We start from the raw sequence: 26790 nt of genomic DNA on the forward strand, positions 1-26790 counted from the left end.
GTTTCGTAGGGGCAGGCTCTGGCCTGACGCACCCGATCGTTCTTGATGACAGCGACCACGCTGGTCGGTATGTAAAAAAAATTACCGACGATTACGTTACTTCCTAATGCGAAATTTGAGCGCAGCAAATAAGCTGTTTCACCTTTTCGATAGATTGAGGCAAAGAAATCGAGCAACACATGTATGCGCTATCACAGAATTTTTTTTTTTTTCACACGTACTCCTTTAACAAAGACTCCACTAACAGTTCTTGACAGTCATGAAGGAAGCTTTGTGCTCGGAGAAAATAGACTGATATATGTTCGACTTGGTACACCAAATGCTTGATTCTCAAAGACGAGATCTATACAAGTGCCTCGCGAGGTTGTCACAGCCGTGAGGACGCGGTTACGAGCGAGAGGAACGGGATGTTCTCCCGCATAAGTGTTAGGAAATTGCTGTTTGTCTTTATGTGAACATTAAAGTCCCCCACTACTAACATCGGTGTGGATCGATGGACGGTTAATGGCGAGTTGCAGGAAGTGCACGACGTCTTTCGTGAGTGCGGTAGGGGCGAAGTAGGCAGCTACTACCAGCAAGCCGTTGGGCAACTTTGCGGCGCACAGTTCGCCAACTTCATGTGACGTGCCAAACATTTCGACTGGTATTGCAGAGAGACCTGTGCGCAAGTAGATAGCGACTCCCGCCGCTCTGTTGTGGTCTCTGCGAGCACCACAGCAGTACAGGAAATCTATGATTTCGAGAGGCTCTTCGGGATCCATCCAGGTTTCAGCAAAGCAAAGTACAGAGGAATGGCGCAGAATGTGATCGTGGTGTACGTCGTTGGCATGTGCGGCAAGGGAGCGTACGTTAAGAATGTGGTTGTGAATGATGAATCAAGTGCTGCCAGCGAATGACGCGTCCATTGGCTGTCTGCGTGTGTTATTGATGTGTGGTTAACGTGTTTAAGCTTCGCCTGTAAGAGTGGAACGCGACAGCGTCTTGCAACGCTGCCAGGGAGTCCACAGAACGCCATCGCCAATTCGGCTGTACGCCTTGCTGGACGGTAAATTTATTTTTTGAGGAAAGGAAATGTATCTCTCTCGCATATCTGGGTGGACACCTGCACCTCCCCGTAAGGGAAAGGGGGAAGATGGGAGTGAACGAAGACGCCGTATTAGCTAGACGCGCCTTTGTTCATTCCAAACCATTCAGCTGGCATTACGGAGTGGCTAGCGTGCTCGTATCGCACTCCGGAGACCCTGGTTCGATTCCCCAACTCGACCAATTTCGTTCTCGGTTTTATTGATTTATGCGGTCTAACTAGAAAGGTCTAATTAGGCTTTTCATATTTATATTATTGTATTTCTATCCATCGTGTTCTGTCATTAACCTGTCAATTGTTGGAACTGTCTAGGATGTTCGACACAACGTATATGAAACGAGCAACATCTTACTGAGTGGGGAAGTGCGTGGTGTGGTGGAGGGAACGCGGCTTCGTACTTATCTGTTTTTTTCTGCAGCAGCGTCTCCTTCCGCGGACGCTGTTGTCGCTGCGGCGCGCGCGTCTTTCTTTTCTTTTCTTCTGACCTCTTCATTCTCCTCTATATTAATTAGGCTAATTGATTAATTAAGCAATTAACTAAACTCAGTCCAACTTAGTTGCAGCATCACTATACGATCCCTTTGATTGGTTGCATGGTTACTAGCCAAAGTACAATTGGCCCATTTTGAAATTTGCGCACTGTGACGTCACGAGCATTTCGACCAATTGAAAAGCGTGACTCATTGGGGGCGGAGCTGTTACGAGGCCGACGCCGACGCCGACGACGACGCGAAACCCAGGAACTGACGCCAAAGAGCTGCGCTCTTAAAAGTGTAAATAGCTTGTAAATAAACTAAGCTCTATATTTGTACCAAAAGGTATGTATACGCTTCGTCTCCCTTGTGCAACGTGTAGCGCCCAAACGAACCCGGCCTCCACCGAGGACCGATATTGGGGCGCTTCACTAGCAACACCCACCAAGTATATATCTCCAAGGGCCCGACTTGCCCTCGAAATCGGGTTTGATGTTACATGCATGCCTGTCGCGCTTGTCAACGCAACCCTGAACGATCCCGTGGGGAACCAGAAGCCCGACTCATCCTATGGGCCCCCCTCGCCTATTATGGGAATCAGTCGGAAGAGACTTTCCACGCTGGCTTTCTGCGGCCCGACCAGCTCGCAACTCAGCGGTAAAGGCCGATTCACACGACGGTCCGTTCGCCCGCGGCTGGCGCGTCACGTGTTCATTGCGTCAGCACATTGAGAGGCGCGCTGACCAGGCCCGCGGGCCGACAGCGCGCGCCTCAGTGTGGTGACGCATGAACACGTAGTGCGCGGGCCGCGGAGCGAACGGACCGTCGTGTGAATCGGCCTTACGCCTTAGTTCGTAAGTTCAATGTTTGTGACTGAGTCACAACAAATGGCTAACCACTCAGGGAATACGAGTTATTTTTCTGTGCGTGTGTGTGGTGTGTGCGTGGGGGGGGGGGGGGGGGGGGGGGGTGGGGGGCGAGGGGAGAAGTTCGTTAAATCGGGTTTCGACCGTACTGGTGCTTTCTGCACGCATCATGCATCAAAGTGAAAAAGGACAGACGGCTGCCCCAGTGGTGGGCAGCGCTCCCTCCGAGCGACCCCCACTTCCTGTGTCCGGACAGGGCGAACGAAGCAAAGAGCAAGAGAACCCGAGCAAGATCGAACGCTCACGTGGGGAATCTTGCTCCCGTGAGCAGGCGATGATAGGGTCCATGCATCGAAGCCCCGCCAGAGGAGGGGGACGCGCTGATACACGAAAAGGACCGAGCGTCCTGCTATCGCATGTACGCACGCACGAACACTTTGGCGTCTCGCCGATGCGTAGAAGGGTAGCTTCCTTTACACACTTGCGTTAGCTCTGCGCATGGGGCAGGAATGGACGCGGTGGACCGCTGAAAAGAGAGCTTCCAATTTGAACCTGAGCAAACGAGAGGAGTTGAGTAAGGGGGTCCAAAGTGCAAAGAGAAAGGAAAAAAGAGAAAGATATAGAACTAATGAAAACATAAAGGCGCTTTGCGCTCAGCGTGGGCGACTAGCACGGCGTAACAACAACAGAAACAAAAACCATCGGCACGCAGTAATGAGAAGGTTATCGCGATGCTGTGGCTTGTTCGTTCTATAGATGCTGCGAAATTTCCTCTCCATAGATTGTCGACCAGCAAAGGCGACTGACATGAAGCTCATTGCTACTATGACCTCTTCTGTCCGCTTTTTTTCTTTTACCCCTGTTTTTAGTAAGCACAAGTGATGGGATGCAGGCAGAAAAAGAAAAAAACAGAGATGTCCGTATGCAAAACCACTCGTGCTGACGTCAGTACTTTTTTACTCTCTACGTGTGCTTCAGCAGTTAACTTTCCTGCAATGTCCTGTCGACAGCGATAGAAAAAACAGTGAAGACACTACACTAGAGGCGTGTAAAAAAAAAGGGGGGGGGGGATGCACTACAGCAGCGGCAGCAATCGACACCGACAAGGACAACTGTGTCTCCAGCTCCCCGTGGTTCCATCGTCTAATAAAGCCGCCCCTGTGCGACCAAATACAGCACCGTGCCAAGATCGGGCGTGCTGAGCGCGTGGGAATGTCAATAAAACCCCGTTCACGGACAGGGTGGTATAGTGGGGAGGAGGTGGGAACGCCGGAGCTTAACCTCCGCAGACACAAGACTACGACAGAGGTAATAACACACACACAAAAGGCAAGGTATTTATGACGCGGCAAAGCACACACTTTATTATGCCAGTGGGGAAAGCGGGCATAGCAGAGGGCTAACACGACTCCTTACCGCCACAACCTTAACAGCAAAACGGAAGCAATGGAGAATGAAAAGAGAACAAATAAAGAAGCGCCGGTGTCTGTATTACCCGCTCGCTCTCTTCTCCATCTGTCGCCTTCTTCAACTCTCCCTCTCCTACCATTCAGTGCACCCGATATCAACCACCACCAGACAGGGGAGAGAGGCTGCGACGGCGACGCGCTGGAAACAAACACAAAACAGGTGGGGATGGAGGTGCGAGGATAGAAAGAGAGGGCGAAAAGGAGCAGAGAGAGCCTCGAGAGAGGATTCCTCTTTCAAACTACGCCCTCGCCAACGCGCAACGCGCAGCTCGTGGGACCGTTAGCGCCCTCTCGGAGACGGCCGAACATCGGCCGTCGCCGCCAGCGCAGGCCAACTTCAGAACAGCGTCTGCGCTCTCGCTGTGCGCTCGCGAAGCTGCTCGCAGGGGTCGCCGCAGCCGTCGTCTGCTATCGTCCGTGCTCGCGAGACGACGTGTGCATGGAGCGCGCTCGTCGAGCGAAGACAGTCTGCGCACTTGTCAGCTGTTGCCGCCGTTCGACGACGTCGCTGTTGGCGATGAGGAGGGGTGTGTGTAAGCGTCGTCGTCGTAGTTGCTTCTTCTCCTTGGACGTATTCCCCCGCACGCAGCGTCGGCGATCTTGCCGATCTCCTCCGACGACCTGAAGGGCGTCCCGAAGCCGATCGCGGATAACGAACAGCGGCGGACACCAGGTGCGTCGCCTTGGAACGTTCACGGGCAGCGACTGCGCCTTCCAGTGTTTGTGTTGCTCGTGTGCCGTCGCGTCCCCCGTAACCGTTCCCCTCGGTGCGCCGGACACGAACTTGGCCTCGCTGCAGCGGCGGCTGCCGCATCGTGTTGTCGTCGGTGGTGCGTACTCGGCAGCGGAAAAAGTCCCATGCAGTGTTTCGTCCCCGGATCGTAGCAGCGAAGCTTTCCGGCCCGACTGAGGAGCGCCGCGAGTGGCATCGCTTTCGGTGTTTCGTCAACAAGACGCGCTCCTCCTCCGCCATGCATCTCTTCGGCGGCCGGCGCGCACAGCTGAGCGGCGCGTACGCGCCAGCACCTGCTCTCGGCGGGCGAGCATTTTTGCTGCTCGTTCTCGCGTCTTCGTGCGCAGGCGGCTGCCCGAAGCCAAGGCGGCGTCGGACGATGATTTCGACCTGTCGTCGTGCCCGCCCGACGAGCAGTGCGACACCAAGAAGTGGTGCTCGGCGATCGCGGGTGCCGACGACGGCGACACGGAGCACGGGCTCAAGTGTTTGGACGAGCTGGTCGTGGATCGGTGCGGCTGCTGCCGCGAGTGTGTGCGCGGCGCGCCGGGACTGCCTTGCGGCGGCACCCGGCGCCGTGGAGTGTGCAAGGCGCCCCTCGAGTGCCTCGCCGACGTCGCCGTCGGCAGGATCGCCGAGCCGCACGAGGAAGGCACCTGTCACGGTAAGGAGGATGGCGCGCGCTCTCGCCGCCTTTGTTTTTCTTGCTTTGCCGCCTTTCGCGTGCGAGGCGTCCTGCTTGCTGCTGCCTCCTCAGCGGCGCGCGATGGTCATCGGGTTTATTCTAGTCACACGGGTCTCTTTCCTTCCCTCCCGGCGTCGGTCGGCCCGCCGGGGAGGCAGCTCGGCATTCCCGCGTCGCTAGCGCAGCGCCGCACCGGAGGCCGCGCGGTGTACGATGACAGCTCGGCGTCATATGTCTTCTGGCGTAGTGCATTTGCTCTGTGCTGCTGAATTCCACAGCGAAACGCGGGTTGCGGATACTTTACCCGTAGCCGCGATTTTACCAAGTCGGCTACTCCCGGCTTGCCCCGTAAAATACAGTGATTATTCACTGCGTATGAAACTAGGTGGTGTTGCGTATAACCGCTGGTCCAGGGTACTGCCTCCGTAGCCGCGAGTTTAACGATCTATGACAACGAATCCGCGGCTACGCAACAAATTCCGCTGAATTGACACGATGAGTGAAATACCTTTTCCCTCCCTCTATCCAGCGTTCACGCCTCCCACCATGTGTGCAGTTGTCAGCGGTTTACGTCGACTTGCATTCCGGGAGGTTCTGATATATCTGGAAGCAGCGCAGGTTTCACTTGATAGCGCGCCGTCGTCTGAGTCGCAGCGTTACAGAACACGGAAACTGTACGACTGAGTGTTTTGTGAGACTAAAACGTTAACGTCGGGGCAGTCTACTCGGTAAATAGCGTCACTCGGCTTTGCGCGTTCGAGGGTACTTCTCACGTCCCCGCCGCCGCCGTGCCCGGGGTTTCTTGCGTTTTTTTTTTTTTTTTCGTTCTTGTGATATGTCCGTCCACACTCCCAGCGCGCTGAAAGCTATCTCTCTGCGGCCGCGCGTATCAACAGCTGGGGTGAGAAGCTTTAACGCCGCCGATATGTCGCTGTTCGTATCTCGAACGCCTGTTTTGTACAGTAGCAACTCTCAATGAGTGCAGGCGGTTGCTTTTTTTCGCGGCTGTGCTACTGAAGTCCACGTGCCGTTCGTGCAGCGGTCACCTGCGTTCTCAGAAACGTATGCTCTTATGAATGGAGGGGGGGGGGGGGGGGGGGGGGGGCTGCTTTTGGAATAGCCTTTTTTATTCTGCAGTGGTCTCTTGATAGAATCTGTTGGCGCAATTTTTCTTCGAGAACTTCACACAGCACTCGCTCGCCCGTTATATTTTAGCCCGCGACTGGGTGCGTTCCAGAAAGCATCTGCGTAATCAGTTCCCACGATTGAGGAAAATTAATGCATTCAGCGCCGTCGGACCGTATAGCTGAAGTGAAATATTGGCAAATCGGAAGTATGTGCGCGAAAGTGGCGGTGCGAAGGATGAAAACGAATGTGCATGGGTCTGTCGACTGGCACCAACCGGGCCGCTGTCACTGCCTCGTGCAGATCAGAAATCTGAAGAGGGACAGCTTTATAGCGGCAGAAAACTGTGAAGGAATTTTCATTTTACGCGTTGTGCGAGGCTATACTATTAACAGGAAGCCAGCTGCGACGAGAACGTTGCTTATCATACGCTGTGCAGTTAGAATCTTTCGTCACATCGGAAACAGGTTGAAGAGTGTCCATCTTATTTCGTTTTAACTGCTCTCATTGCACGCATTGTTTCAGACGACGACGGTTTCATACCCATCCGTGGTGGCCGCGTTTAGACGGAGGCGAAATGCAAAAGTCGCCCATGTGTGCTCGTTAAAGATCCCCAGGTGATCGAAATTATTTCGGCGCCCCCCGCTACAGCGCCTCTTCTTTCACTTCCACCTTATTCTTCTCTTACCTTACGGTGTCCACGAGAAGTTACCGCGCCTTTCATTTGCTGATAAGCAATGATTTTACCGACGGAGCCCGTTCGGTGTATGTACTACATTGGCGCAATTTTTTGCACGTGGCGTTTCTTAATGGTTGTAACATTTTGCTGTCCTGCCACTGTTACGTGCGCGCCACTTTACGGAAGCCTAGTCGCCTCGGTAGAGCCGTATGTGAAGCTGCGCGTTCAATATATATGCATATAGTATATATGAAGGGCTCCTGCAGTGCATACACAGAACAGATCGTTCCTTCGTTTCCTTACTCCAGATACGTGCAGCTCAAGAATCGGGGACATGACAAGCTGGCATTTGCGGTGACGGTGTGGCTCTAATCGGCATTTTCCGTTCCGTCTTTCCTTGGCAGAATGGCACTGCATGTACAGTACGTTCAGGTAGTGCTGCGCTTGCCAACCTGTTCGTGTTTCACACGGTGGTACTGGGAGGAGGGGGGTTGAATAGTACATTTTCGTTGTCGTTCGTTACAAGCCGCGGCGGTTGGCCCGGCGGGCTTGTTGGAAGAGATAGCGGTGGCTGCTTCGAGTGTGCGCCCAGGAGACAAGATGTGTCTTCCCGCTTCTCCTCTCCACCTATACCTCCGGCGGCGACATTTGGCGCGTGTAGAGGAACAAAGAAGAGGCGAGAAACTAGCGTCTGAGATAGGCGCGAGACGACCCCGGCACGTCGTCCTTAGCCTTATACAACGGGAAGAACACCGCCGAGCACTTCACGTTCCCGCCACGAAAGAAAAAAAAAAGAAAAAGAGCTGCGAAGAAGACGCTCTGCACGCCGTTTCGCTCTCCGTGGACTGGCCGCCAAAAAATCGCGCCGCGCAGCCGCTAAGCTTATCTCTCCTCCTTCTCATCCAGTTCCTTCCTTCGCGTGTTGGGACCAGAGAGAGAGAGACAGACGTAGAGAGAAGCAGGCGCCTTCGTGGAATGCGCTTTCCTGTTATCTTTTTTTGTTAATGCTTTTCGGACGCCTATAGGCCTCTTGCGCTGGAGTTTCAGGTAACGTGGCGGCGCCTGGTGGCGGCAAGGAGAAGTTGGCTGGGTAGTACCAGGTTGGGTCAGTAGTGAGCCCTGGCTGTGGCGGCGCACCTTTCTAGCCTGCGTTTTGCGTCGATTCGCACGTTTTTCTGCACTATTGTGAGTGCGATAAGGATCATCACTTGTGACCAACCACGCCGCGGCCTGGCCGTGGCTTAGTATTTAGAAAACCGACGCTCCGTGTGCCTCAGCACGAAACGCAGGCAGCAGAAGGAATCGGCGACGCCGATCCGCCCGAGAGACCTCGTTCAGTCTCGAAAAAGCGTCACCGTCGTCACTGCTGCGTCGTGGGCTGCCACGAGCAAGAAGGTCTGAATCCCAGTATCAAATTCCACCGTTTTTCTTCAAGGTCTCACGAAGCGGAGCGCCGGACGCGCTGGATAGCTGCAGTTCGACGCACTGAGTAAGCGAACCTTCGCGTTGTGCTGGCTGCTTCGCCTGCCTTGATGTTTGTTTGGTTATCCGCGTTGCTGAAATTCGTTCTTTTTGCACATGCAGTCCGGACGGCAAACCGTGGGATGCAGTGCCGACCATCAGGATATGCAGTCGCCACTTTGTGGGTAACGAGAAAAACAATTCGGCCAGTCATCCCGCATATGTACCTACAATCTTCCCCGCAGTCTACAGCCGGCCTCATCCTCCTTGTGTTCGTGTTCTTTTGGCGCTTACCTCTCTCAAAAAATGTATATGTAGCGAGCAGCCGCATATGCAAGCGTAGAATGAGAATTTATGCATTCTACAACACAACTTGTCTAGTAGATCCCTACATAGGCAGTTGGACCAAGCAAGCAGCAAAGCAGCAAAAAGTGTACGATGACAATCACCGAACAGGAGGGAATGCACAACAGAGCAAGCAGCAAAAAGTGAGAAACGAACAGCATAATTCAGAGATCATATCAAGGGAATGCACAACACAGCAAAGAGCGCAAAAAAAAAAAAATACATGGTATAATTCATATGCCATGTCAACATCTCACTTCAGATAATCACTATTAAGGCAAATCGACAAATCAGCAGGCATGGCTGGTGATTCACGACTTAAGACCCGGCCACTGCGACAATTGAGACAATTCTACTGGTGCAACGTGGTGAGGTGGCCAGGTGCGTGCAAATGACCACAAATGGGCGGGTTGATTAGGTCCGAATTCGCTACGCACTACGAGCAGTCCAGCGTCGAGAGTGAAATGTGCACATTGTCGACCTCAAACCAGCACGTATGTGGCAGCGCGGCATCACTGATAACAGCGAACGTGTTCGAGCGATGTCGTTTTAAGGATGAAAAGCTACATGAAGAAAACGACATCAAGCGCGCAGCGCACGAGCTCGCGCTGCAGCGTTATTCGGCTGCGAGCTCATATATGCATTGCATCATGTTAGCATTTGCTGAAGGAACAGATGGCGGCTACTACAAGGCAGGCATGACTACTTGTTTAGAGAGATGCAGTAAAGAAAGACTGCAGGAGGCCCACCGTTTCGTGGCATGCTGAAAGACCGCTGCTGGCGCGGCGTGTATCGTGCGCTCGAGCAGTCCCGTATACATGTCTGTTTAGAACTGCTGCGATTTCATATATTGCAAGTATTTCATCGCGTTGGTCCGCTTGAATCTCGAAGCGTGCAGACCTTATCTGAAGTTCAACTTCGTACGCGACTCTCTTCACTTGCGAATGACACCGCGTTGAAACTTCGCCGCTTATTTCTTGAACAGAGTGCACGTGCTTGGCGTTGCATAATTTCTTCCCTTTATACAGCGTGCCAGCCCTGAAAAAATCTTCGGCGCCCGATATTCGCTGTAGGCCATGGCACAGCACAAGCGAAAGTCCCGGGTCCATACTGCCAACGTGCTTTCCGAAGCAGACGCCAGAGCCCGGTACTACCCAGCCGAGGGCAGAGGGCGCTCTTTAGCACCATTTTCGCAGCGCCCCCTGGGCAATGCAAGAGGTCTATAGCGTGAGCGGCCGCGTGTACGCGCGTGCCTGTGCGGCGATTTCTTGTTGCTGCTTTCGCCGCGGCTGTCATCAGCGGCTAGCAAAACGCGTACGTTCGTGCGTGCGTCTGTCTGGGCGTCGTGCTTCGTGTATTCGGACGGCGAAGAATGTGCTCCCTCTGTTTTTCTGTTTTTTTTCTCTCTCTCTCATTCTCCAGACTGTTGCGCGTCTAGGCTGGCTGTGTAGTACGCCTTCGCTGGCGGTTAATCATTTGACAGAAGTGCGGTCTCTAAACGGACTCCAGTTTCCGGAGACCGGCCTGTCTTCGTATCTTTGTGGAAAGGAGGTATTTGCATGCAAAACGGGACATGATGTTCGTATTCATTAGCCCGTGTTATGAAGTTCTTGCCAGGCCGCCGTTACAGATAATGGTATGGGCATAAGAGCGCTGATTGTTTGCGGCCCCCGAGAACGATATAGTGTTGAGCTCCGGATTCATCGACATGGGATTGCTGTCCTTTTTTCATGCGCGCCGAACTACGGCTCGGGAATCGAACCCACGGCCTAGACGTGATCAGCGGGGAGTGCCTTGCAGAGCGCAGGCTGCGCTATCGGAAAATGGTCATACTGAATACCGCGTTTTCCTTTGAGCAGTCCCGAGCTTATCCCAAGCGCAGCGTTTTTCATCACGCTGCGAAGGACGTCTGATTCGACCGTTTTGTCCACGTCTCTTTCCTTTCACTCTCGTTTCATCACGGCCCTATGACGCAACCTGTGAGTAATCTACCTCGTCGTATATCAGGCGCCCACGCCGTTAAAAGGGAGACTAAGCTTGAAAAGAGTTCATTCGAATCATTCGTTTTTCCGTTTTTCAGGTAACACTGCAAGCAGTGTTACCTGACCGCCAAAAGACGGCGCGGAAGTTGTGTTTTTGCCAATCCCCGTCGGAGAAAAATAAAGCGAGCAAAGGCGACGTCATCACAGGCGCGACTGAGACGAACTGAGCAGCTATGGCTCGGCGAGAGCTTCTCTGAAAGCGTTGTTGTGCTTCCCGAGGCAGTTGTTGCATGGGCATTGCGCTTCGAATAGCGCCGGGGAGGGAAGCAGATGTTTTCGTCGGGGCGGCTGACAGGTTCCTCGCTGCCCCTTTCGCTCGTTTTGTTTATACGCTTCCTCCTTGCCCTCTTCCCTTTCCGCGTGGGCGCGCGTCCATGACGTCACCCATGACATCACCGACGCGGACCGCGCGAAGAGAGGGATGCCAACGAGGCGCCGGTCATCCCTCTACAGCAGCAGCGCGCGTGGAATTCTTCGCCGCCGCGTGACGATGGAAGAGTGGCTCAGTGGTTTCGGCGTTCACCTGCTGAGCTCCAGCTTGTGGGTTCGAACCCCGCTCGCGGCGAGCGCATGTTGATGGAGGCGGGATGCGATAAAGACTGTGTGTTGGTCGACTGCGGTGACTCTTTCTTCCTTCTTTCACCCCTTCATTCATTTTTTCCCTTACGGCGCGGTTTGGGTGTCCGTACTATATTTACTGTTGTTATGGTATTATTGTCTTAAGAGAGGGAAATATATATACTGATTAATTGTATGGCCAGCACGAATTTAAATGACTTGTCCGACCGGCGCGGCAGACGAGCACTCCTTGTCGATCTTACCCTCTTGATGATGATGATGATGATATCAACTGTACCCTCTTGAGAAACGCTTGACGTCAGCTCGGACAGTAGTGCACGCGGTGCAGATTGACTGGAGGTGTGGGGTACTCTAAGTGGAAACGCAAAATGTTTCTGAGGAAAGCAAAAGGCCCCAGTAATTGTCTCACTTCTAGGCGTACACCTCAACCGCGCCGTAAGGTAAATGGGGAGGGAAAAAAGAGGTGCCGTAGTGGAGGGCTCCGGAATAATTCTGACCAACTGAGCATCTTTAACGTGCATTGACGTCGCACAGCACACGAGCGCCTTTTGCGTTTCGCCTCCATCGAAACGCGTCCATGCTGATCTTCGTCCTTGACGGGGTATGAGGTAGAGCATGAGTTACTCGCGCAAGTTTGTGGCATCAGCTTACCCGCCCCCCCCCCCCCCCCCCCCACCTCCCCTTCCGGGATTTAAGCATCTAGTGCACCTCTGGATAGACTCCTGATTGGTTTATTTGCAGTGTCAGCGGAGTGTTCAGCGGGATTTTTTCGGCTTGTTTCTCCCTTGACCGTGTATTCCAAGCTGTCTTTCCGAAGCAGCAGCAAAAATGAAAAGCGGTTAATTTACGGTTGTTCTGTTCATGATAGTCTACCGAGCGGCATTCAATAACTTCAGCAGGTTTTATATCGATCCACTACGGTTAATAAATTATTTCCGAATGCGAATCTTTTGTGAGACCGTCAGCAAAGTGTTCACAGCGCGCATTTTGTGCAATCGTCATTGGGGGCTGGCTTCAGTTATAGGTTCCTGTAATGTAATTTCGCCATGACGGATGTCCCTCTTGGAAGTTCCATTGTCTGGGAAGGTCTGCGCTCTGCCTCAATATGTGTCGATTGTTACGCGTTGTCGGACGGCCCAAGCTTGAGTAGCGCAACTGGTTATCGCTAGCGTACCTTCCTGACATTGCTTTTTTTTTTTTTTTTTTAGCACGAAAACGTGCTAGGAGGCGTGGAAAGGAAGACGTTGCGGTTAACTTGCGCACACAGAAATGAACTAAAATAGAAAGAAAACGTAAGGGCAAAATAAAAAAAAAAAGAAATACGTATGGTGCTTTGTACGGGGCAGTACACGCTTGCAGACGACTCGAAACATCAGACCCGTGCATCGTGAATAGAAAATCGTCTTACACACTTAAATAACTTTCGTCCTAGACGCCGAACTCGTCTTAGGCAAGTCGGCTTGCGCGCTGAATGCCACGCAGCTGCAACGAAGGCAGTTCTTGCCAACTCTGGCTAAGGGAACGAAGTAACGCTCCTATTGTCACCGCTCTGTCTAAGCGCGCAGCTGTCGTCAGAGATTTGCCTTAACATAAATACTAGCGCTGACCTTGTATCTGTACCACGCGAGGCCTGATGCAAAACTGTTCCAGAGATTCGGTTTAATGTCGACGAGAACTTTCCCTCTCAAAGGAAGCGCTCGGAAAGAAAAAAAAAAGAAGTGACAGGTCGAGAAGTGATGGCCCCGGCAACAACACGAAGACGATGCCCAGACGCGGGGAAGAAAGTGATTGAAACTTTCAAGAAAGAGGAAAGCGACCCTAATGAAATATCGCCGCTATCGCAGCCCCGCGGCTCGGTTACGCAATCCATCAGAGAGAGGCTTCGCACAGCATGCTGCGCGCAGTATGAAAATGGCTGCGCATCTGAAACAAGAGCGACGTCGTAGCGTATATGACTCACTTCTGTTTCCATCTTTCCTTTTGCACGAGCGAAGGTCGCGCTCTGTGCCGAGCGGGCGAAAGGAAGCACAAGGTGGGCCATTGTTTCGCCGGCAATAAATCACACGCGAGGCCGCTTCGACAGCGACGGCGTCCTGTCGGTCGCCGGTGGGTTGCAGCAGTGACGACGCGTCGCTGCGCCTGCCTTGTTATACATTCCTGTACGCGCCGTGCGATGAGTGTGTGTGTGGTATGCGCTACGTTCCGCTCGAGAAAAAAATTCGCTGGGGCTTAGCTTGGTTAAGCCCGGTAATTGCGAAAGCAATATCCGTACCTATGCCATGGTACAGCTGGTAGTGTAGCTGGTGGTGGTGCTTGTGGTTAGACTTGTGGTGATGCATCGTTTATCCAATCCAATTCAATCCACTGCAATCCAATGCAGTGTAATGTAATCTAATCCAGTCCAATCTAATCTAATGCAATGAAGGTCAATGGTGGTCACCGCCGCGGCACGGCAAAGGCGTGAAAGTGCAAGTAGTATTGCTTTCGCAATAAAAGAGTAGAATAATTGCTATCACGTTTCCTTTCGCGGGATGTGCCCTGTGCAGTTCCAGCGTTGCGGGGGCGAGGAGCTGTACAGCCTTTATCACGCTTAACGGGAACACGGGAGCATGCCATCAGCGCATTTACGCTATAGGCCCCGTTAGAACGTGCCGACAGTACGCCAAGCCGTGCGCTCCCAAAGAGTAGACGCAGCGATCGCTCAAACTTCGCTCCGAAGAGTAGGTTAAAAGTACTGGGTCTTTTTTTAGAGCACTGTAGCTGTGCAAAGGATGTTGGCAGGAAACACGATGTTCGGCGTCCGATCCATTCTGCAGGCAGAGGCAGTTTCTTTTTGATATTTTACTAAGCCTCGTCACAATATCTGTCGTAATAGTGTCACGTGATCCGATAAGCGCATGCGCAAAGCAGGTGCATGTACAGTATTTGTCAAAAGTAACCAGGCTCCAAGGTTTGATTCTCATTCGTATAACAGAGCGCTCACGGCTTCCCTAAAGATCAAAAAGTTCTTTGAAGGTTAAAACAGGGATTGTTCTTACCATACAGATATTTAGGGCTTGAGGGCTGGTATGATAGCTTTAATGTACGACTGAGAAGAAAAACGTGCAGCCTGGTTACTTTTGACAAAGACTGTAGATTCACTTTTACGCCTCTGCCGTGCGTAGCTGACGCGATCAATCCCCACGACTGCACCCGCTGTGTAACAACCTCCGGGTCTGCCCTGCCGTGGCCCAGTTCTGCCGCTTAATTACTTCCTCGTCCATCGGTAACGCCGTAGTGAGTCGGTGTTAAGCGGCGCAATCTGCGGCAAACCTTGGCGGTCGCCCGATCATTCTTTCTTCCGCGTTGTTTCAAAGCGGCTTATGTTGTGGTTCAGGCCGGCCTTAACACGAGGCCAATCTAAACATCTGAACGCGAAGGACGACTGGGGACGCTTTCCATTGTCGGGCTCGGTGACAGGTGGGCGGTACGAGTAGTTACCGGTGACTCACACAGCGCCCGCCCGCCCGGTGACATGTCAACGTTGCGGTGCTCCTCCAACGTCGCAGTTATGGCTGGCTGGCTAACTGCGCAGCGCCCGGGGTTTCTGCAGCTACACTTCTTTGCTGTAACTGCGCTGTTCATTACGACGTAGCGAATATAACGAAACGCATTTGTTAGAAAGCGCTCTGGAAAACGTAAGGCGTTGTCCTCCATTTATTCATGTATTGCGTAATCTAAATATTAAGAACTCGAGTGGAAACTTAGCTCCGCCTCAAGGGTATACGCCGAGGTAGCGTTAATTGGTCCCTTCAACGACCTTGCATCACGTTTTGTATCGCTGCCTGTTTTTCTTTGTTATCTATCCTTCAGTGCCTGCAACCGTTTTCATGTCCTCGTTTTCCTTTTTTTTTCTTTACCGTAGTCTGAGGTGTTGTGTGGATTGACAGGCTGACACTCGTCAGGCATCTGTGCCTTTTTGTCAGCCTCTTAGACAGACCTGTACATTTGTATCTCGTCTGCCTGAAATAAACTTTCAACCTGGGGTGCTCTTTCGCGGTTCGTTCTCTACATTCATTGATCGCGGGGTGTCCTCGTCCCCGAGCGACCTCTCGCGACCAATCATTATTTTAACTGCCACGGTGGGCAGGCTGTGGTGACGTCACAAGGTCACGTGACGTATGTGGCTGGTGGGCCACCTGCTTGTCCGCTCACAACGCCGGCGACGTAGCCGGATTTTGTGCAGAAGGGGAGCCGTAACGCTGTCGCGTTAATATAATATAATATAATATAATAATTAATATAATTATTTCTGCGTTTATTACAGCTGTTGAGCCATTTCACTGCCTCTTTGCGTTGGCGTTTCTCTGTGTTCGCAGTCAGCCAACTATGGAGCTGCCGGTGTGTGTTTATAGGGAAACCTCGTTATAACGACACTCGGTTCTGTGGCGAATTAACGGATACAACGAATTAAACGTCGTCATCTTTGCGAGTCCTTTCTGTCACCGCGTACCCGCTGCCTATAGTTCGAAGTAAAATTCGTCCGACAAAGCTATGGCGTGTTTCGGCAAGAATTTCTCGTCTGTCGTTGTTGGTGTTTTCTTTTTCTTCACGTCCAGCGTTCTTGCTTACTTCACATATCCATGTCAAGATGGGCGAGATAGGGATACTCGTGCGGTCCCATGGACTCAAAAGAAACGGATAATGTCTGGCCGTGCTTGAATGAAGCCACGCTGTCCCCAACTGCAGCTAGGCGAGGGTTTGCTACTGATTTGATTAGTGGATTTGGACGTGCCAAGATGCAGCAGTGCGGGATGCGAATCACTGCGCAGTGGTGGATCGATGGCTCGCAACTAATTTCGACCACCTAGTCTCCGAGCGGATCGTATTTAACTCTTTGCCATCGCCGAAACGCTGTCGCCGCGATAGAACCTGGGAACCTGTCGTCGACACCCACCATGAGGAATTTTTTTGGTTTTATCAGCGTGGTATTCAAGGCGCCTTATGTATCGCGGCTGTTTACAAAGCGGCATTAAGAAAGTCCGACGACAAGGAACCCGGCGGCACGACCGCCTATATAGTCGAGGGTTCTTCAGAATCCTCTCTGGCGAGAGGGGAGCGTAGCGATTCAAGAAATAAAGCATACCTACACTCGCCGCGAATTTACGATAGAAAAAGGTCGGGGCTGAATTAAAACTGTGACGTTGGGTGAGCAGGTGGTGGAGTTGCATTTAATAAATATTTAAGTGCCGCTACGGCGGAGCGATTGTCGGGAGAATAAAAGTAAGGCTATCCCCACCTGTGGAGCTTACGCTATTCAACTCAACCTACTGTAGAAGCCGCCGCGGTGGCTCAGCGGTTATAGAGCTCGGCTGCTGACCCGGAAGACGCGGGTTCGATCCCGGCCGCTGCGGTCGCTTCTCGATGGAGGCGAAATGCTCCATGCACTATGCGATGTCAGTGTACGTTAGAGAACCCCAGGTGGTCTAAATATCTGGAGCCCTCTGCTACGTCGTAATCCATTGCCCGAGATGCTTTGGGACGTTGAATCTCTTAAACAAGCGAACTTGCTGTGGAGGGCGCCGTACTGCTTGAAACTGCCCCGTTTTTCCTCGGCCTAGTCTAGTTACGTAAGCCAGTGCTTTCTTCGAATTTCGAAAATGTAATGAAGCAAGTAAGATTGATAACAGCGAACCGAACTGGTGCATGCGTATACGGTTACGGGAAATCCTGCTTCAGCACCCACCCACTCATTCCCCCGTTGCACGAGATGGATGTCACGCCGTGTCCAATTAACCGTTCCGGCACACGCAACTTGACGTCCTCGCGGCGTCGGCCCACGGAAGCGGGGAAATGCCGCAGTTCTATGCAATATGTACCGCGCTAGATGCAGTGTGTGGAAAAGCCCAACCTCTTCCCGTGGCCTTCGCGATTCATTCAGTGACTCGTAAAAGGAAGCTCGTACATCTCTTATCGCCTTGCTGCTTCCCCCTTCTTTCTACGTCGCTCATCCGTTTTCTTGCAGCGGTGTGACTGAGGCGTTGCCTCGCGCATTCAATCGCTCCGTGTGTCTGTGTGCTCAGCTTTCCCGTCGGTTGCTGTACGAACAGCAGCGCCGGCGTCTCTGGGCAGCAGGTCTCCCTGCGCGGGCGGCGGAAGTCACATTCGAGAGTACTCATGGCCTCGAGTCTATACAAAGCAAGAGATGTCCGGTTTTCCTTGGGCTCATCACTCACTGAGGCGCGTTCTCTCTGCCTCTATTTCTGAACTCTCGAAAAGTCTTGCAGGGAGCCTGCTCTACAATGCTAAGTTCTTGATTGTCCCAAAGGCCAACGATGTTGCGGTCGAAATATCGCGCACAGCCTTACACTAAAAGTTTTGGACAGTCTATAGAGTGTCTGTAGACTTCTGTCTATAAAGTCTATAGACTGTCTATAGACAAAAGTCTATAGGCAATACAAATGCCATAGACAGTCTATAGATAATGTATAGACTTATGGCCATACACTTTTAATAGACTTTTGCCTATAGACATCTATAGACTATGAATAGATAACAAGCAATATCTATAGGAAGTCAAGAGAGTCAATAGGAAGTCTACAGACTGTCTATAGACCATTTTTATAAGGGAGGAACGCATGCGCGTACCTCTGCAGTTGGACATTTCATCGATGACAGTAGGCTGGCGTTGACAATAGTGTCATCGACTCATGACTGTCATCACCGTCGTAACCAGCATAATCATCATCATTGTCGGATGACCTAACTTTGGTCCTGGACTCAATTCACTGCCCTAACGACCTTCAATCGCCCCTATCCTACGCAAGCTGCAGTGGCGATCGTGTGTCCTTGCCAAGTCGTCCGTTTGGAATAGTACGAAAGGAGGCGCTCTATTCTGCAGCCACGTACCGCTCTTTCTCCACACGCTCGATGGTCCTTCTGCCGCCGCGGTGGCTCAGTGGTTATGGTGCTCGGCTGCTGACCCGGAAGACGCGGGTTCGATCCCGGCCGCGGCGGTTGAATTTCTTTGGAGGAGAAATTCTAGAGGCCCGTGTACTGTGCGATATCAGTGCATGTTAAAGAACCCCTGGTGGTCATAATTTCCGGAGCCCTTCACTACGCCGTATCTCATAGCCTAAGTCGCTTTGGGACGTTAAACCCCATCAACCAAACCAAATCGATGGTCCTTCTCCAGCTTGAACCCAGTAAAGAGTGGTTAATTTAGTTCCCGAGTACACGCAACCTCACCACACTATTTACCCGATTCATATAGAGAGAGGGTGTGGTAGACGGTCCTTGGAGATCACAAAATGAACAAGGGAGGGGAAAACCTCAGGTTGCTTGAGCCAACGTTTCGACAAGGGGACTTGTCTTCGTCTGGGTAAAGCGTTCATCATTGGAAGGGATTAAATAGGGCCTTCGCTCCGAGGAGGAAGTTTACAGTAATCTGGTCGAACTGGTCTTCCTCTTCGTGGCATCCATCCGCGCGTGGCATGACCCCCCCCCCCCCCCCCCCCTCCTCACCCTGTGTCTATCACCAGTTCATTCAGTCCGTGCTTGCCTCTTCAACGCCAGCCACCGGTGAGGAGGCCATAAAACATCCTCGCAAGGGCACGCTGTACAGTCAGCGTCTCATTACGAGGCTTCCCCCCCCCCCCCCCCCCTTTATCCTCTTAATCGCGCACGACTGCACTTCGGACAAGTCTCGCGCGAGAGCGAAGAACCCGAGCGTTTCGCAAAGCACGTGCCTGCCAACACAGCGTCGTCGGTTCTGCGCAGTGCGCAAGGCACGTACTGCGTCGGCGATGATAGGCCAGTTGCACGCACAGGGTGAGTCGATTGTTCAACGTTCAGCCGCTAGATTTACTAGTTACGCCAGCCAGATGAGGGAGGGGGGGGGGGGGGGACCTTCGTTCAGCGCTGTGGCCCGCCTGTATGGGACACGTAGGCACTGGCAATATAGACGTTGACTAAGCAGACTAAGCAAACTAGCCAAAGGTCCGCAGACTTGTATTTACGTGAGTGTGCGGCGCTCGGGCGTCTGCTGCAAGCTCGGCAGCGTTGCGTCAACGCGTCTAGCCGAGAGCGCTGCAAAAGTGGTGCGTGCGCGCTCAGATATAAATGGCGACAGCAGCTCTGCCGGGGAGGCTGCATGGGTGAAAGAATGCTCGCGGTCGACTTGCCTGTGGTCCGCTTGCGCGTCCAGTCAGCTGTGTAAATTCGCTTCGAGGAAGATTTCTACGCGGACCGTGCAGTCCCGTCGCGAGAGATTTTAAGCCGAAAAACAGTGTCCGCGCGTCACAGCACGAGAAGAGAGTTTTGCGCGCCGGCATGCTGCTACCCCCGTTCAAGCGCTGAAATGCATTTCGTTACAGGGACGCGCTTGTTTATTACATTGCTGTCATTAATTAACCGATATTGGGGCAGTAAGCAGTCAAATGAGTGGAGAGGTGTCCTGCAATTTACATTGGATGCAGTGTACGTTCAGAATGTGCCATCTGGTCTATCGCTAAGTTTTCATCTTTCCGAGCTAATTTCACGGCTTTCTGAATTATCGGGAGACTGCGAGTTTTTACGCACATTTAACACTTGCACGAGTTGGTGCAGAGGTCCGTTTGACGTTGACGTCAAACATGTTACACTTGGTTGCACCTACGCGCAGGTGGAATAAATGGAAGCTTTTATCTACGGCTGTGGCTAGGGTCGCAACAGTATATCGTCCGTTTGGAACGATCCTGGGTAAGTGCGAGTATTCCCTTTGCACAAGAACCTACAGGCCAAATGGATGCTTTGTACGTTACCAGTGGTGAAAAAGAAAAAAAAAAGCACTGGATTTAATAAGATTCGACGCTTCACACATGAAGCCAGGCAACATTACATAATGTTCAGCAACCCGCCGCGGTGGCTCAGTGGTAAGGCGCTCGTCTACCGAGCCGGAGTACCCGGGTGCGAACCCGACCGCGGCGGCCGCGTTTCGATGGAGGCGAAACGCAAGAGGCGTCCGTGTGCTGTGCGATGTCAGTGCACGTTAAAGATCCCCAAGTGGTCGAAATTATTCCGGAGACCTCCACTACGGCACCTCTTTCTTTCTTCTTTCACTCCTACCTCCCTCCCTTCCCTTACGGCGCGGTTCAGGTGTCCGCCGATATATGTGAGACAGATACTGCGTCATTTCCGTTCCTCAAAAACCAATTTACTAATTTAACGTTGAGCAATTCGTGAGTTTCTGTATCCCAGCTATCCGCATGGCGAGATTACGCGGAAAGTATCCGAGTTGTTCTCATTGCAGGCGACGGTAACAGGGTCGCGCACTCACTGAGAAAGGAAGGGAGAATGTCGAACCTCCTGGTACGCTTGAGTGATTACTGGTCTGCCGATTAGGCTGCATTCTTCGTGCGGTCCCAACCCTTACAAAAAAAATTATTAGACAGTCTATAGATTGTCTATAGACTTCTGTCCACAAAGTCTATACACTGTCTATAGACAAATCTTTGAGAACGGTCTATAGGCAATACAAATGCCATAGAAAGTCTATAGACAAGAACGGTCTATAGGCAATACAAATGCCATAGAAAGTCTATAGACAATCTATAGATTCATGGCCATATACTTTTAGTAGACTACTGTCAATAGACAGTAATAGACTATGCATAGACAAAAAGCAATATCTATAGGAAGTCAATAGAGTCAATAAGAAGTCTATAGACTGTATATAGACCATTTTTATAAGGGAAGGCTGCAGCCCACACACGAAAGTGCTGCTCAGTCGAGCTTTACGACAAGGGGCAGGCCTTAATAAAAGCGTAGCAGACGATAATGGTGAGTAGCGATTAGACTTCGCCCGAAGGCTCCCGCCATTCTTGCGTCAGCAACTATCACCTCTCTATCAAATGCGGAAAAAAAAAGATGAGTGCTGAGCCAGAGTTCCGAGAGATCTGTCTGCCTGTAAGTCGTTCACCCTGCAGAAGCCTTTGTGTGCACTGTCTACAAAAACACGGGAAGAAACGCTTGAAGCAGCAACATGCAGTACAGTCGTGAGCAATACGAGAGGGAACAAACTCTGGGCGCAAAATTTTGTGTTGTCTGTCTATTTTCCCACTAAATTTGACAATGACTTTCGGATACTATACGCCAAGAGGAAAACTATAGTTAGAAAACGAAAAAAGAAGCTGCGGTTGTCACACATAATTGTGTAGAAAATGGTCTATAGACAGTTTATAGACTTCTTATTGAGTCTATTGACTTCCTATAGATATTGCTTTTTGTCTAATGATAGTCCATAGACCGTCTACAGACAAAAGTCTACTAAAGGTGTATGGCCATAAATCTATAGAGTGTCTATAGACTGTCTATGGAATTTGCATTGCCTATTATAGACTGTTCTCTAGGATTTGTCTAAGGAGGAGTCTATAGACTTTATAGACAGAAGTCTATCGACACTCTATAGACTGTCTAAAACTTTTTTTGTAATGGAATGCTCAAACTTCGTTCCTTCACATATTGCCCTCGACTGTACCGCTGCCGCCCTTACAAAAAAAAGTTTTACACAGTCCATAGAGTGTCTATAGACTTCTGTTCATAAATTCTATAGACTGTCTATGGACAAATCTTAGAGAACAGTCCATAGGCAATACAAATGCCATAGACAGTCTATAGACAATCTATAGATTTATGGCCAACACTTTTAGTAGACTTTTGTCTATAGACAGTCTAAAGAATATGAATAGACAAAAAGCAACATCTATAGGAAGTCAACACAGTCATTAAGAAGTCTATAGACTTTCTATAGACCATTTTTATAAGGGCGCGCTTGCTTACTCGGACTGCATCGAGCCCCGTAATGGGGGAAAAAACTGGAGGGTCGTTCCCTTAATCTGACGCGAGGTTCAGGGTTGTGTGAGAGGCGCGCGATGGTGGAGAGATAATGAGGCAGGAGAATGTGTTCGGTCGGGGGTTCAGTTGATTAGCGGGTAGCAATTAAATGGGTCACGTCACCGGTGACTGTGGGTCACGAGACTTTAGTCTCTGATGCCGTCATCTAATGGCGACGACCGCTGCCAGATATTGTACAGACCGCCGTCTGCGCCGCTGGTGGTGTGATAACGACGTCATTTCGTGAGAACGAAAACATCACCAATCAACAATTTGGAAAAGACAACACAACCAATCAATGATTGGGGAAAGAAGGTAACTCATCGCGACAAACACTGTACACATATGCACACTTTCTACCATCACGATTTTGGAGAGTTATGCTTTCCTGCTGCGAGCATCGCGAACACTCTCACTTTCCAAACCGTCCGGTTGACCCAAGTTCAAGGAAAGTCACTTCAGCTCATCTGTTCCACATCGTCGCTCTTCATGCCTGCAGCTAGCGTGGCAATATCCTGTTGACCACGCTTCAAGCTGTCAAAGCACGCCGCTGCAGACATGGGACAAAAGCCATGCACTGTGACGCGTGTCCGCCTCGCCGCAAGCACGTGCACACAGGATGCGACCTAATGAATCCGTCCCTGTAGGGAGTTTGACCTTTCCCGCAATCCTCCGCTATCCGGCGCCCCCCTTATCCCGCTGGGTTGAGTATGACTCACCCCCTTCTCTGCGGTTATGCGGAGGGCGCAAGAGAAAGAACGTAATGGGCATTCCACTAACGCGAACCGGATGCGGCAAACAATGTACAGCACCGCGAACTTCACTCCTCCTAACAAACCTTTAACAACAGACGCACAAAGAATAAAAAGCTAAATCAAGGCATACTGTCAGTGGCTCAGTTTCTCCTTTTCCAGGGCGATATCACAACAAAGGTATCATTGTTCCGCTCGAAAGTGTAGAGGTTTCGCCCACTTATTTCAACCAAGCGAAAACAAAGAGAGCGCGTATTGTTTTGTTCCGCCCTCTCCCACCGGTTCTCCATTTGTAAGAGCGGTGCGCACCTGAGGGCCGATCCATCACCGAGCTGGGGAACGCACGCTAGGTTAGAGGCCGCTACGCGGAAACGAGTGCGCGGTCTAAAAGAAAAAAAAAATTAAATCAGTTACCGCGCGGACCGCGACGACGACGCATACTGGAGCCCTGACACATCTGACAGTTTGTTATTCTCACGTGCGCTGCTCAGATGCCGAGCAGAGGTGGAGGCAGATTGCGGCGGAATTTCAAAGGGCGAAGCCAGGGACACGGCAGTTGTTGCCAGTGTGTGCGTTTTTATGTATTTATTTAACTTGTTGTGTTAGTCAAGAAAAAATGGGTAGTGTAAATACTTCATGGCTGGCAAATAATTGATTAGAAAGCAGAAGAAAAACGACCGCGTATGCCCTGGATTCGGAGTCTTGAAAAGGACGGCCTTCGACCGAAACGACCAATCTCTAAATGAAGACTTTCTCAATCCCTCGCGCATATATATATATATATATATATATATATATATATATATGGTTTGGTGTGGTTTATGGGGTTTAACGTCCCAAAGCGACTCAGGCTACGAGAGACGCCGTAGTGGAGGGCTCCGGAAATTTCGACCACCTGGGGTTCTTTAACGTGCGCTCACATCGCACAGTATAATATTATATATATATATATATATATATATATATATATATATATATATATATATATATATATATATATATATATATATATATATATATATATATATATATATATATATATATATATAGGTTGCGAGAGCATGAAGTACTTGACTGCTTACAGGAGTATATAGCGAAGTATACGCTTCGTTAAAGGAAACACATTTATTCGACTCGACGTTTCGGTCGGAAGACCGACCTTCTTCAGGACACACAGCCGTTATTCGAATGCTCCCTGTTTTATCACCTCCTCTTTGTCGCCTTCCTTTACCCTGCATGGCCACTTCCTCTTTACTCCTGCTCCACACACTATATGTATATATATATATATATATATATATATATATATATATATATATACACACGTGTGTGTGTGTGTGTGTGTGTGTGTGTGTGTGTGTGTGTGTGTGTGTGTGTGTGTGTGTGCACGTAGAGAGCAGACTCACTGAAACCGAGGAGCAAGAGGGAATATTTCTACATTTTTTACTTGTAGTATTGACCAATGCTAATTTAATGCTGCAAATACATTATCGCTGAAAGATAACTGTTTAGAAAGCAGAAGAAAAATTAGCACCGTCGTAACCATCACATGTGTTAAGGGGGACCTTCATTCGAACTAGTTTGAAACAAAAAAAAATATTTTGTCCCCTTTCATTTTTCAATTATCGGTATCTGACTGTCACACTCCTTTTCGTACGCGACATTCATGTAGCCGTTGTTGGAGTAACATCATTGGACCCGTGGGGGCTGTCTTAACACACTTTTCTCTCGAGGAGACTTTTTCCATCTCTTCGTGATAATCTCCGAGCGGCGGCGACTCATTCTGAGCGTGCGTGCTGAAGCCGGCGCCTTTAAAAGGGCGCCAAGGAGGGGAAGAAATGCAAACCGCGAAGAAAATAATAAAGAGGGCACGGCGCAAACAGAACGCCCACAGAAGACCGCGACACGCACACTCGGCTGCTGCTACGTTCAAGGATCCGTGGCCGCGCAATGGGGACGACACACCCACCGCCACTAAGGCCAGCGCGGCGGCGTAGTCAGCGCTGCATGACGACAACGTTTATAAACATTTCCTCTCCTTGTCGCCGCGCGCTAAGCAGCATTCATCACCGGCGCGCCTCTTCTTTCTCCCTTCGCCCTCACTCTCTTTCTTACTACCTGTCTTTGGAACTTTGTTTTGTAGTAGATCATTTATGGAAAGAAGTTGGCGCAAAAAACGGACAAGGGACAGAAAGAAAGGACACATAAGACATTCACGAGCGCTACTATAGTCGGATACAACTTAAGTCTGCAGTGAAGCTGCGCCCACATTCAGCCTCTGCGCACAGAATTCCTCCACGACAAAAACGTAGTCCGCTGGTTAAACGTTTCTTGTCATGTAAATAAGAAGCTTACCACAAGAAAAAGATTATGAGCTCTATAATTTTGACACCTGGATTGTTTGATAAAGTCAAACATTAAAAAGCTCATTTCGCTTACTGTAGCGATTGGCCAGCGGAGTAATACAGAACGCCGCGGACCGCGGCCCAGTGTTAGCAGCTGCTGTTTTTTTAAGTTCTGTCCTACTATACCAACCGTTTATTCATGCGGTCGTACAAGGCACATAAAAAGGAAAAACGGTGAGCATGCGCGTAGAGAGGACAGAACAGGCACAGCAGTCAAGCAACAAGTTACTGAAAAAACGAGTCTAAAAAAGGCACATTCAGCGGAATACACGTGAACTGATGTGTCACTCATACAACGCTCGGACAATTTCTTGATATAATTAGCCTCTAGAAGGAGCCTAGCCTTATCATTCCCGCTCTTGCCAAGAATCGTGATCCTCTCAAAGATCACTTATATTTTCGCTTTCTTGATTGATTGATTGATTGATTGATTGATCTTTTATTTCCATCACAAATGACGTTGCTTCCAGCCCCCGGCACGCAGGCCTGGGAGACGGGGACAACGGGGAGTTGCGTTTTCTTTCCTTCTTTCTTTCTTTCTTTCTTTCTTTCTTTCTTTCTTTCTTTCTTTCTTTCTTTCTTTCTTTCCTTCTTTCCTTCTTTCCTTCTTTCTTTCTTTCTTTCTTTCTTTCTTTCTTTCTTTCTTTCAAGGTAGCGGCCTCTCCCGCCAGGTGGATGGTGGTGCGCTGGAGCTCAGCGTCCGGGCTTCTTAGCAGGGTCTCCCAGGCTTCTCTACTGTCAATATTTTAGCCCGACTCACGAGAATTTGGGCGCTCCCAAATGATGGGGTCGAGGGTCCCTCTCGCCCCACAGTGTGTGCATCTTTCATGCGACCTCAGGTCTGGGTACGCGGGGTACGCACATACCGGGTTCACAAATGTATTAGTTTGTAGCAGCAGCAGCGTCACTGAAAATAAGTTCTCGAGAAGACGAGTCGGCCTGATAGGGAACCAGAACTCTCGATACGACAGTATACACAACGCATTCGGGAGACCAGGCGAAGAAGAGTTAATGCAGCTGCGCAGAACTTGCAGATCGAAAGACGTCCATGGGGGAATCCCCAGGGTAGAGAGTTCCCGCCCTTTTCCCGATCTCGCCTTCGCGTTGAGCCCCTAGACGTAGGCTAGCAAAGGGCTTCCACAAAACCGTTCTCTTATAACGTGTCGCCACGTGCCTATATAAGACGGCGTCGCCGACGGGAGGCTGCCAGCGGATTAATCCCTGCTCAGAGTACTTAGCGT

At 50.7% G+C, this 26790-nt stretch overlaps 1 pseudogene across 1 annotated transcript in view; it reads left to right on the top strand.

Annotated features, from left to right (window-relative positions):
* The first annotated feature begins 4766 nt into the window (after positions 1-4766).
* LOC149332772 (cysteine-rich motor neuron 1 protein-like) overlaps positions 4767-26790 on the top strand; it is a 153083-nt pseudogene continuing 131059 nt past the window's right edge. The window contains exon 1 of the transcript XR_016285260.1: positions 4767-5289. The product of XR_016285260.1 is annotated as a cysteine-rich motor neuron 1 protein-like (transcript). The remainder of the gene's footprint in view (positions 5290-26790) is intronic.

The sequence above is a fragment of the Amblyomma mixtum genome, chromosome 8, assembly GCF_055824585.1.
Source record: "Amblyomma mixtum isolate Tamu chromosome 8, ASM5582458v1, whole genome shotgun sequence".
NCBI lineage: Eukaryota > Metazoa > Arthropoda > Arachnida > Ixodida > Ixodidae > Amblyomma > Amblyomma mixtum.